Below are 13341 nucleotides of genomic sequence, written 5' to 3'. Positions count from 1 at the left end.
GCCGCACAACGGCGCCCACACAATGGCGGAGAGAACCGGCTCAACCATTAGCTGCTTCGCATCCAAAAGCGCATTTCTGCCGGAGCATTTGTGCCTGCTATTTTGCAGGCTACGGTAGTAGTCCCGAACAATGCTAATATTTGGAGGGAAACTCATTAGGGACTCTTATTTTATTAATTTTGCCTATACTTCAAATAATACGTTGTTTGAAGAGTTTGGAAAGTTTTTTGAGCATGCCTATGAAAACGTCGCCTTCGTGGTGAACCGCTGCACCAACCTTCAGCTACAGTTTAACAAAAAAGAAAACGGGGCGTTAAACAGTCGTGGACGATGACCAGATAGGACGGATTCAGGCTCCCGTATCTGTCGTATCTTGTCTTCGTCGAAGTACGTTTTGTTTCTTTTTTTCGTCGGTTACAAATTTCGCGGCGGCATATTACCCGCTCAGTCATACGTCCTTCGACTGCGGCATGACCAGCGTCAGGTGCGATCACGCAGTGCCTGCTGTTTCACCGAACACGGCTACCACATAACCGGAAGGGTTTCGGCTTCATCGTAGCTCGTAGACGTGTTAATGCATAGTCAAGAAAACAAATCCCCAAAACCGCTTCAGAATACAATTGTCATGCCAAGCCGAAGCCAAAAAGAGGGTCTTCCCATAAGCCCCCACGACGACATGGATTACCCAGGGCAGTTTCCCTTCTAAGAAACTATGTTCTTTCTATTTGCTGCTGACCTAAAGATAGACGCACCTTAGTGCATCCTCAGGCATAATCTTATCGGCTACGCTACCGTCGCGGCCATCCGCAGGTTCGCTAAGCCTGCCTCCGTCTTGGCGCCGTGCTCGCGATAAGTCGCCGGCAGACACGCGGGAAAGCATATTCCTGGCGCTTTTAAAACTGCTCGTTCTTCTTTTGGGTTATAGACAGACGTCAGACCAATCCGTATACATCGTTTAGAGTGCCGGGAGAGTCACAAAATATGCATGCCGTATGCGGTGTCTAAAAATGCAGTATTTAGAGTGCCGGCCGACGGCGCTCCAGCTAGCGCTGCAGCCATGACGAAACCGCAGCTCCGTCTATATTGGAACATGTAATATTAAAGCTCATAAGAGATAGCGCTTTTCCCGTTGTGGCTTGGAGGGTCCGTATAACGCTGATGAAATAAAGGGTAGTGGTAAGTTTTGTTGTCCTGGGTTCAAGCACCAAGGTTCTTAGCAGTCAAGCTTTGTTGACGTGTTATTAGTAGGTGCTAGACTCGCGACATCAGAGAGTTTAAGCATTCCGTACGTTCCATATGTCCCGTGCGTACAGGGAACCGATTGCGCACCCCAGCGGAATGAATGCAGGCGCGCAGCTAGGCGAGGGCAGCCCGTCAGCGAAACTAAGCCACCATACAGGAACCAAAACTCAAGTGCACAGTTTGGCCCTGATACATACGTACACATGGAACGTGCGGGACATACGGATATTACGAGCCAGTCGCGAAGGGTCAAGACAATTGCAATTACGAGAAGACAGAAGGGGAAATATCCTTACCTTTGTCCACCTCCGTTGTATCTAAAAAAGAGAAACATTTTGTCAGTTCAGTTCATTTACCAACAGTTCTAAAATTGATGACGCACTCAAGTCGCAGTTATTGGCAGGAATACCATTTTTTGTTTGTATATTTCGGTTGATGAAAACACGGCACATGCGTGATGAAGATAACATTGAGAAATGGCTGCTGATAACGCAATGTACATTCTATATATTCCTACAGATATTCCCCGAAGATATCCAGGGTGGGATTCAAGAGTATGCGTTATCTATAGACACCTTCAAAAATGTCCCAAGCGCTAGCGCTGGAGCGGTAAGCTATGCCGGCAACACTGTGCGCCGCCATCATGAAGGAAGCGAAAACAGCAGAAGGTAGAAAACGCAGGGCGGATAACGTCCGCCGCGACATAACAGTGGCATGTGCTTCTCGTAAAGTTTTTTTTTTATAAGTGGGTGAAAGAATACCGTTGGCGCCATTTTTTTATTTAAGAGCAGCATATCCTTCACTTTTATTCGTCAAGGTAGTCGACTCACAAACCCTACAAAACCCTACAATTTCAGTGTGGAATACCATCGTCCGGGATGACGATCAACAGCAAACAAATGCAGGATTTGTTAATAAGAACCAATACACTTACCACTGCCTGCTCGTTTAGTCGTCGAGTTTTTATTGTGTTTATTCTATGCGCGCTTGCCTCATCTCAGTGGTGGCTTGCCTTAATGAGCGTACTACGAGGAGCCCGTTCTTTGCTTAGCGCTCACGCCGCGACAGTTCAAACTTTCTGAACCACGCGCATAGAGGACAAAAGCATACATAAAGACACTGCTTTCGTCTCCACGAAATGTTCTGAACAAACTTTTGTTGCCTTACAGACAGCAAAATATTGTCCCGTATCTTTCTTGATTGCTGCGATCCATCTTTTTTGTCTGTTAGTCGGAAACACTTGATAGGACACATGCAACGAAGTTATAAAGTTATAAACATTTGGTGTATCTTCTACTTGTATCACCAGATTGTCAGGTTTAACGCGCCGACACATCGCAGGCGATAAGGCTCGCGCTGTAGTGAAGGGTTCCGGAATAATTTTGAACACCTGGGGATTTTAACGTTCGAAGATATCTCGTACATACGGGTGTTTTTGCATCACCTGTATCGCATAAGCAGTACAATTCGTGCATTGCGTCAGGGGGGGCCGTACTTCCCTCGATATTTATAGAAAAGCCGGATTCTGATTCAGGTCGAGTACAGCGGGGTCGCTGCGCGGTATGCGCCGTTAACTCCCCGAGAGAACAGAATTCGCATAATGTAAAAACAAAAAATAAACTCCTAGACCGCATTGCCGATCTACTGCCATTGAAGTGTCAAAATAAGCAGAGCAAAAACGCCTGCAGGCTTGAATTTTGGGCTACACCGACAGAACCCTCGTGCCTGAATGTTCGCGTTAAAACTTCGGCAGTCACGATTGGCCCATGAAACATACCACAAAACAGCTCTCCAAAAAAAGAAAACGAGCGCGTCTAGAGTTTACTATGTCAAAACATCCACGTGCGCTCGGGCTTGCTCAAATTCGCCTGCACCGAAACAACCCTGTTGTGTAAATGTCCGGCGCTAACAACGGTGGATGTCGTGGCCAGCATGTGAAACGAAGCTCTCAATATCGTGTATAAAAAGACGCATTGTCCGGGAGATTGCCAAGTTGAAACTGGAGACGCGAAACGTTCGCGACTTGCGCACTTTTTGCTTAGCACCACTATGCGTGAACATACCGCTTGCAAAAAGGTACGCAGCAGTGCGTGGGCATCGTGCCACATAATGCTACAAGAGCACTAGCAGCGTATACAAAATAACCAAACAAATTTACGAGGCTGCAGAATGGTGAAGCGATGGGCCAAAAGGCATGACCGCAACGATGTTCCTGAGTGACGCTTCCTTTATAATGGCGTCGTCGTGTTAGCCACCAGTGTTGCCACCACTGAATTTTCAGCGTGGCCTGCCATTTTGCAAAGGGTATATAGGGATCATGGCAGTAGCGTAACAGAATTGGCCGCGCTTCAAATATAACGAAACGTTCAAAACTGAATCTCCCGAAACAGACTCTATAGACATTTCGACAGTCAAGTGCAGACAATAACTTTACGTCTAAAACATTAAAGCTGTGACGAAATTTTTTTTATCTTCTAGTTTTTTTGACACGCCAAAATTTATCACCTGCAAGGTAGCATAAAACCTTTCCGAAATACAACAAAAGGCAACGAAACACTTCGCTCATAAAGTTGCTTGCTGTCTTGAAACCTGACGTCTCAAATAAACCAGTGCAACTTAATAAAAAGCTCATGGAGTGAAGGACATGAAGAGAGAAAAGTTCCAACAGAGACACTTTCACGTGTGCGGTCGTCATTCACTGCATTATTTGGTTCGCTCTGCTCAGCTATGCAGTCAACCGGGTTGGAACAAGTGCGCCGTTTTTCTGATGGAGGCGAAAAGCAAAAACGCCCGTGTGTACGAGATTTCGGCGCACGTTAAAGATCCCCAGGTGGTCAAAATTAATCCGGAGCCCTCCACTACGGCGCGCCTCATCGCCTGCGTTGCGTCGGCGCGTTAAACCCTAAAATCATCAATGGAACAAGTGCGAACATTGTCTCTCCAAGCGAGGCCCTATCAAATCTTTCTAGCCTCTATTCGCAGAGCCCCTCGCGGGACTTCTGTGGACAGAATACCATTAATTTTCAGCCGAGACCATGGGCACACCGATGGGCACATGGGTGAACGTGTCTTCATATTTCGGAGGAAAAGTCCAGAGTACCCCGCAAATGTCTCCTTCGAGACTGACTGTTTTGCATATATACATCACCGAAACTACCTTTGTGCCCTTTATTTCTGTATACAATTACGAATATCCACGATGTGGGCGCATTCTTCGTATTTACATGTCCCTTGTGCGTCCGAAGACGCAGCAGCAACCGAACCACGTTGTTGGCCGGCCGCATTAACAACACAGCTCATGCGCGCAGCGTGAACAAGCGTAGGTTGTTTAAATGAACATAGGCCGTGCGCAGTTTGATGCTCACAGTTCCCCACCACTAGCGCTGGGTCATAGACTGCGTAGGCTGGTGAGCTTGCGTACAACATAATGGTAAAGCCAGCATGTTTTTTTTTAATTTACAATGCGGATACAACGCCTGTCACATGTCCACCGAGAGAAACACAAGTGTCTGCTTTGCGTTTCATTGCTTTTCATGCAGAAGCAGCTCTACATCGAAGCTTGGGAATTGCACACGACCACTCAGATGGCGATTTATCTGCGCCAACCGCCACAGCAAGCATTGTTATCACTTCCACGCCTCTCGTGTTTTGTTATTTATTTAACGAATTATCGACCTTTTTTGTTAGGGTCGCAAAATTTTTTTTTTGATATATCGTTAGTGGCTTCTCGTGAACTCAGTCAACACTGCTACAATTTTGGTAAACGTTTACACGTCGTTCATACAGTGGGCGATACCTTCACAGCAGTAATAAATGATGTGATTCAAGTTGCCTCGCCGTTTGCGGATTTCGGGAAGGGTCACATAGGGCCACGTAACCTCTGGAACAGATTTGTATACCAGCGCATGCGTATGCTTCACCATGTAGGACGCGCACAAATATTTCAGTGGGTGCGCATACACGCCCCCTGGCTGATTTTGAGTACGGATACGGTATCGACTAATCCACTCGAAAACAACAGTTGTCTTCCTTGTGGTGCAAGCGTTTTCTAGTACCCGACCTCCTGTAGCGTGGAGGGTATTCTCTTCGATATAATCGATGATAGGTTAAGCTGAGTGAGTTCTCCAGGTACAGAGTACATGCCTGAGTTGGGTCAGAACGGTATTACAAAAAAGAAGCTTGTTTACAGTTACCAATGACCCACACAGCTGTTATCCGTGCTAGACATGTCACAGCGTGGCATAAAGGAAGAGCGTAAAGCAGTCTTTTCAGAAGTTCGAAATAAAACTATTTGGTAACTATTCCGCGGGAAAGAGGGACTAAGAGATTTTGTAAATTTGGGCTTAAATTTACCCTACAGGTCCTGGTGACATAATTGTGCGACCGAACCTGCTCACATTAGATGCACATTTGCAGTAAATTTCCTTCATAGCCTTGGTCCCCGTACCTTTTAGATTTGCCCTAACCGTAAAATATTTTCACAATGTTCAGTGTTTTGTTGTCTATAACTTACACGCTAACACGCTAACCCCCTAGCAAAAAACAAAAGAAAACTCCCTTTAAAGGGACGGACAACCGATTTTTGTGCCGTATATGTCCTCTAGCTCATGTGAAAGGCATCGTTTTATATAGCCCGGGAACTACAAGCACTTTATAAACGAATTGAAGGAAATAATTTTAATTTGGCAGCAAACTTTCTAAAACTGCAAGGGTGGTGGTCGGTAGTGTCGAAACTTGAAGCTACAATATGTGTCGCGGTCCTGTGACCTGCAAGCCTAGCAGCTACTGTAACTGCTGAAACGTTTGTTTACTTATGGAAAACCTTTTAACACGAGTATTTGTATAAGTTTAAATTGTATATGTATTTTAAAACATTATTTTTAAAATTATTAAGACACGCCGCCCGCCACCGCTGGATTGCAATCAGTGTAGCCTCCATGCCCAGAATCAACGGCAGAGTTCAGTAAACAGACCCAGTGAAGGAGCTTTGATGATTCGACCCAAGTCAGGGGAGTTTGTTCCGATATATGATACCATTTCAGTTCCCAAGTACGCCAACGGCAGGTGAAAAAAGGACACGCCGGGAAGAATCGAACTTCCGACCTCCTCAACGTGAAGTAAGGTTCTACCAGTAAGTAAGTAAGTAAGTTCGTGATCCTGATCCCTTTTGACACAGGGCCGGCGCATCAAGCGCCACAGGAAGTTCGAACATATGTTTGCACATACGGAGAAATTGTTAAGAAATTGTTGCCACCCGTGGTGTGGTGTTTGGGATCGAGTATTTGCACCAGCACCACCAGAGCTTCTCCTGGCACAGTAGTTTTCTTTTGCACCGTCTGGAGGCACCACGGGTGTCATGGTACACAGTACACAGACTACGCACGTACACACCGAGCACGCGCACGCTCGCACGCTCGCACACACGCGTGGAAACGCCGGTCCCACCACGGCCGGTCCGGTTGTAGCAGAGAAGTGAGGCCATCGGTAGGTCCGGCGGGTCGGCCCACTTAGTTCTCCACTTGATCTATGCAGGAAATACGCCGAGTGGAGACCTTTTCTAAACTTCGGCAGTACTGCTCCCATCGACGCAGTCGTCGTTTGGTGTGCGATGCTTGCTGCTCTTTTGTTTTTTCAGGGGCGCCCGTGAATACTAGGCTATCGGCTAATGTCGTCGCTTCCTCATGTTCGTCGTTTAGTTTTGTACATTCCTGGATCACATGCTGTATCGTCTCGCTCTGAGCTCCGCACAGCCGACACGTTGGGTCCGCGCCGAATAGCTCGTGTCGCCTTTGCTACGTGAGCAGGGATCCCGCGCGTGCCTGGAACAGCAGGGCGCTGTCTCTGTCGCCACGGTAATATGGCATCGGCACTGGTTCTTCTTTATGTTGGAGGTACTCGGGGAGGCTTTGCTTTCTGGAGACCGCTACGCGCCAGGTTAATTTGCTCGCGCTTGCTAGCTCTTTGTTGACGATTTGTTGCCACTTTTGTTCAGATTTAGCTTCATGTTTTGTCGAATTTGGGCTGTATTTCATTTCGAGTCTGGTGAGTCTTTTTATCCATTCAGTTTTCAGATTTCTGTATCGAAGGTGCATGTATATGCGTTTGCAGTAGTTTTTGGTCGCCATGAATTTGATCCTGCCAGCATAGTGTAGTTTTGACCTAGCCTCTCTGACTTCGTAGGGGGACCAGCCCATTTCGCCTGTGATGGCGGCGTTTGGGGTCGCACAGTTGCCCCCAAGCAGCCACCGGCCCAGCTCGTTTTGGTGTTGCTCCATGCATTTCAGCGTTGGTCTGGAGTAGGCCAGCACATCATCTGCGTATGTTACGGCTGGTACTCCGAGTGCCTTCCACAGTGTGCGCCCTACAGTGTAGGGGTTGTATGAATGTCTTGCGAGGTTGCATGTTAGCCGTTTCAATTTGTTTGATTTTTTCACACTGTCCTTCTCGTGCTGTTCGAGGTAGTTCGCTTGACTGCCGACGGTGATGCCCAGGTACTTGTATTAATTTGTCCGGTCTAGCTTTTCATTTTGGAGCGTGAATGGACCTTTGATCTCCTCGTTATTTACATTTATGCCCATCCACTGCGTTTTTGCGGTGTTGAATTTCAACTGGTCTTTTGTTGCTATCTTTGAGCAGATGTCGAGCAGGTCTTGTAGGTCTGTTGCGGATTCTGCTAGAAGAACAATGTCATCGGCAAAGGCGAGGCATGCTATTTTGGTATATTCTTCCTCTCCGTCTTTCGTGATGGTCGACAGGCGTAGGCCTGCTCCCTCCTTGTCAAGGGTGTTTAAGAGTTCGTTTATATAGATGTTTAAAAGCGTTGGGGATAATGGGCAGCTTTGCTTTAGTCCGATGTTGATATTGACTTCCTGTGACTTGTATTCGTCCAATTCGTACATGGCAGTGCAGTCTTTGTACATCTCCTTTATTAGTTCAATCAACCCATCATCTAGGTTTAGTTTTTCAAGTTTGTCCCACAGCTTTGCATGGGGCACAGTGTCGTATGCCTTTTCCATGTCAAGAAATGCCAGGAATAGTTGTGATTTGTCTTTATGTTTCATTTCTATGGCTTGGGTTAACGTGAAGATGTGGTCACTTGTTCTTCGGTTAGGGCGAAAACCAATTTGGGCATCTGCTAATTTGTTGTTGTCCTCACAATATTTTTTAATTCTGCGATTTATTATGGTGCATAAGAGCTTTAGCACTGTGCTGAGAACAGCTATTGGTCGGTACGACTCAAGTTCATCAATGGGTTTTCCTTTGCCCTTGTGTAGAAGTTTTATCCGTGCCTTCTTCCATTTTTGTGGCACCTGCAGGGTTTCCAGAGTTTTGTTTAGTGATGGAGTGCTTCGCGTGCTTTTGATTGCATTGCTTTTATGAATTCATTGGGAATTTCATCCAGGCCGGCCGCTTTCTGATTTTTTAGGTAGCTGATATGGCGCTTCAGCTCTGTAGGTGAGATTGCCTGAAGCAGAGATATTTCTGGTCTGTTTTGCATTGTGTGAGACCAATCCGCTTTTGGGCGCTCCTCTGTCTGAACCTCTTTTTGAAGGTTGTTGAAGTACTCTGTCATATATGCTTCTATTTTGTCTTCGCATTGAATAACAATACCGGTTGCTGTTTTTAGGCTTGTCGCTTTCTGTGTTGTTTCTTTTGGGGCCCAATGAACGGATGTACGACCAGAATCTTTTGCTGAGGTGTTTGCGCTCTTGCGTGATGTTGATCTCTTGTTTTCTGTGGGTCTCGTCGATTTTTTCTGCGACGAATCGTTTTACTTTTTCTTTTTGTTCTATGTAGTCCTTCCAGGCTACATCCTTAGCTGCTGCGTCATATTGCTGTATATGACGGTGTTTTTTGGAGAGTCTTTTTCTTTCGGCTATTTGCTTTTTGACCTCAGTATCGAACCAAGGAGTGGCTCTGTGGAACAAGTGCTGCATCTTTCGTCCAACGGTTTCCTCTGCTGTCTTGATGCATTTTTCAATAAATTCCTCATATGTGCAATATTCGTCCAGTTCCGTTTCTAGCTGGGATGCAAAGGCTGTCAGTGCATCCGTATCTTGTGTTTTCCAGTGTGCAGTTGTTGTCCCTGTGCGGTTGCATTTCTTCTGTTTGTCGAGGTCGATCTGCTTCTAGGCAGATCTTTATCCGGTTGTGGTCACTACCGCAACTGTTTAGCTTCTCCTCGTCTATATGTAGTGACGTAATATTTATATTGTGTTGGACTGCAAGGTTGTTATAGAGGGCGTAGTCAATGGCTGTTTTTTGTGTATTTCTTGACCACGTGTACGTTCCTTGGCTCGCTTCATCCAAATTGGCAGTTCGTAGGTTGCAGCGTTCAATTAAGTTACGAAAGCCTGAGGCATTCTTGTCTTTACCTTCTAGTTCTGCTATATGACAGTTAGTCTCCTAGCAGGAGGACAGGCTGGCCGTGGCACTCATCTTCGATATCTTTCACGATACAGTCACAGATGTCGTCGTTCCACTGTGGGTCTTCTTGGCTTCTACCAGATCTACCAGATATATTTTTAGCCATGTGTGTTCCTTACATTTGTTGGGGGTGTGCCCTAGTTGTAGGTTTGGGGTACGGCATATAAAGCCCGACTCCCCCCCTCTGTTTTCTCCCTTGGTCCTGTTTTGCCCGTGCCATTTGAATTCTTCTGTCATATTTGGTTCCTCTTGTTCCCTCAGATGAGTTTCTGTCAATGCATATAGGTCAATGTGCTGTATCGCCATTTGGTTGTGGATTTCTTCCCATTTTAACCTATTGTTTCCTTGAATGTTAAGAAGGCACATAGTTAAGTTTTGTTTACCTTTTTCGTGTTTGTGCCTGGTGTGTTGGTGTCTTTTTCTTGTGTTTTTCATTTGGCTGCAAGTTGGTGTTGATTTGAGGTAGCGTTTGTCGGTGTTGTCCTTGACATCAGCAGGCACGATGTCAAGCAGGATGAGGCATGATTGGGCTTACCGCCATTGACTGCTCTTCGTCAAGTGCCCAAACGCGGTCGTCATTACGTGGATGAACTGCTGCATGGCTTTGGGGTGAGGCAGGGGGGTCTTCTTGTGATGTCCCTTGTTCTTTTCGGGACGGATGTTTGTACTTAAAAAAGACGCTACTTTTTGGGCTAGTTGGTGCCCAATGTCATCTGCCAGGCGACGGTCGTAGTGGATGTCCTCCATGTTCCCCTGCGTTAATGACTCCGCAAGTCGGAGGAACTCCACGGCACGACCCAAGGTGTTGCACATGGAAGCTACGTTGGCGTTCCACTCGCAGCACTCCCTCTCGATCTCTGCTCCCCGTGTGTTAATTTCAGGGACAGCAGAGACACAGTATGAGTGCTGAGGTGCATTCTCGCTCCGTGACGCGAGTTTTTGGCGGAGCAGCTCAGCTAACTTTGCTGTATCCTCCTTCTGAAGGATATCTGTGGTACCCACATGGAGCACCAGCTGCAGTGTTGTGCTGGTCTAGTTGGCACGGGCGATCTCTTCCTCTGCCCGGACCAGCGTTTCCTCGACTTAGGCCCCTGATCTAGTGGTGATGCGCAACCGTCGGTCCTTCACTGTCTGGTACATTGTCCTCTTCAGACGGTGGGCATTTGAGTCACCCAGGATCACACAGAACCGACGCGTGGCCCTTGGTGCTGCTGTTGCGCCTGGTGCCCACCGCCTGACATGGGTCTGCTGGTCGTGCTGTGAGCACCCTCAGGAGGGGGGCACCCTTCAGCTGGGTCCTTAGCTGTTGTTTTGTGCTGCTTTGTTCCCGCCACATTAGACCACAGAGTTTTGGTGTTAAGTGGCCCTGGTGGTTTCCCCGGCTCTGGCGTTTGGTTATTCGGTTCTGGAGTCTTGGGGCTTTCAGGAGCAGAGTCGAGGCAGTAGAAAGTTGGGGTGGGCATCTGCGTATTGCGTGGGCGAACTGAGGTTTCTGGCACGTTGTCTGGTGATTTTCTGGTGAAATGAACTTGGTTTCGGAGAGCCTTCACCTCCGATTCCAGCACCTTGCAACGGTCGCTCTCAGTTTGTAGGCCCTGCGTGAGTTTTTCTACTTCCTCCTTGTTGTGGGCTTCCATTTCTCGCAATTGTGATTTTAGGCTGTCGATTTCCAGTTGGAGATCGCCCCTCAGTTTCTTTTCGTAAAGCGTGATGTTCGCCTGTATGGTGCGCAGCGTTGTGCATATTTTGCACTTGAAATTTGCTCTGTCTGCTTCCTCGAGGGTCGGGGATGACATGCCCGAGGAGTAGACCCAGCTGTCACAGCCGCCGCATTGCACCATGCTACCTCTGGCATCTGCGTTTGCTGTTTTTGCGGTAGGGCGACGGTTTCTCTTTGGTGGCATCATGCTGACGGGCTGGGTGCTATCCCGGGATTGGAACGGACGTCTCACCTGCAATACGGCCCCCTTGTCGATTTTACGTGGTAGCCGCTGATGGCAGCAGCACTGTGCGTCGGTTCTAGATGTCAAAAAACAGCCGTGAGGCCAGCGTCGACCAGGGCGATGACAACGACCATAGGTATCCCGGCGCGGAGCTCCCTCGGGTACACCGTCGACACACACTGCAGCCCGACCGCACGATGTACGGGATCACAGGCACCCGGGAAGGCTGGATCCAGTGTGATCCTGGACATTACTTGCGTAAACTCATTTAGAAAACCAATCAGATCAGGCACTTCTATCGAGAAAAATGAGAAAAAACACTGTGCTCGCGCATCGCACTGTGCTCGCACTCGTCGCTCGCACGCTCCCAGTGCGACCTCAATCGTCCATCCCAATCGTCCATCCCAACAGATGGCGCCTTCGTTCCAAATAGACTGGTGAATTAAAAAAACACGTAAAGGAAACAAAAAGCCTTCGATTCACACTTTTTTTAGGTGGCGACAGTTTTTGAATATCGCTTTTCATCTCGCATACAGAAAAAGTATGTGGCCGAGCTATTTTGTGTCATGGTTCACAGCATTATTTCTGGGAGGAGCACATACGGCTCGCAGATCTAAAAAATTCTATTTAAGAATATTTAGGGCGTTATGAGCAATACCGTTTCTCGCTAATGTGCTTGAAGTGATGCCCTTTTATTTGGGATAGAAAACATATACTCAACAAAAATCGGTTATCTGTCCCTTTAAGGAATGTTATGTTCTTGATAACACCTTCACTTCCGATCAAAAACACATACAAATCCTTTGAACGATCGCTTTATTGTTAGTTACGCCTATATTGTTTGCAGAGAAAGTCATTTTTAGTGTTGAGAACATTCGGAATTGAATGACTTACCTTTCCCAAGGACGATCACCAAAGTGAGCGCAAGGACGAGCACGAAGGCGAGAATCAGCATCAAGAAGAGGATCACTGCCATCCCAAAAATGGTCGTCATGCGCCGCTCGATCTTGGCAACCCTATACAATATAATTGGACCAATTAAGAGGAGAAAAAAGACGCATGAAACGGAACCACCAGATTGTAAGTTTCTGGACTTTACACGAAGCCGGGCACTTTAAGGGCTATATTGGTATTTCAGATTCCTGCCGAAACGTCTACCGTGCTTTGAGGGGCCTCCATTAAAGTTTGCAGTAATTAGAGAATTGTCCACTAATCCGTCGCGTTCATATGCCGCTTGTCGAAAGAGTTCTTCACAGCCAAGTTTTCTGGTTTTTAAAAATTCTACCCTATCCATTCTATCCATTTACGGTATTATAACGGTAACAGGTGTTACTTTCACAAGATCTAAATTTTTGTGTAAATGATGCAGGCTGGTCATTTTCGCTATTTTGCTCTTTTTATATTTTCATTATTTAAAATTCTGTACAACCGACTACCTTCCTTTACACTATCCCAAGGATTAAAGGTGTCACTTGCGCCAAACCTGCAGATTGTGGAACTAGAGAATTTTTTTTTCAATTCTAACAGTAAAGCTTTCGTTGCTGGCCGTAATAAGTGCAGTGTACGGCGCCACCAAAACATTGATTTATAGTTCCTCCTGGCGTTTACACAGCGCTCGTGAGCATGCATTTCGAAAGGACTGCCTGGCGTCGTCTAGCATATCGTGCGGCGCTCGCATCAAAATACCAAGGGAACTATTAATGGGCGTTTGTGGCTCTAGGGTAGAGCG

Source organism: Haemaphysalis longicornis, unplaced genomic scaffold (genome assembly GCF_048455015.1).
Source record: "Haemaphysalis longicornis isolate Haplotype H1 unplaced genomic scaffold, Haemaphysalis longicornis Haplotype H1 scaffold_10, whole genome shotgun sequence".
Classification (NCBI taxonomy): Eukaryota; Metazoa; Arthropoda; class Arachnida; order Ixodida; family Ixodidae; genus Haemaphysalis; species Haemaphysalis longicornis.
The sequence above is the reverse complement of the archived record's forward strand: the minus strand, read 5'-3'. Positions refer to the sequence as shown.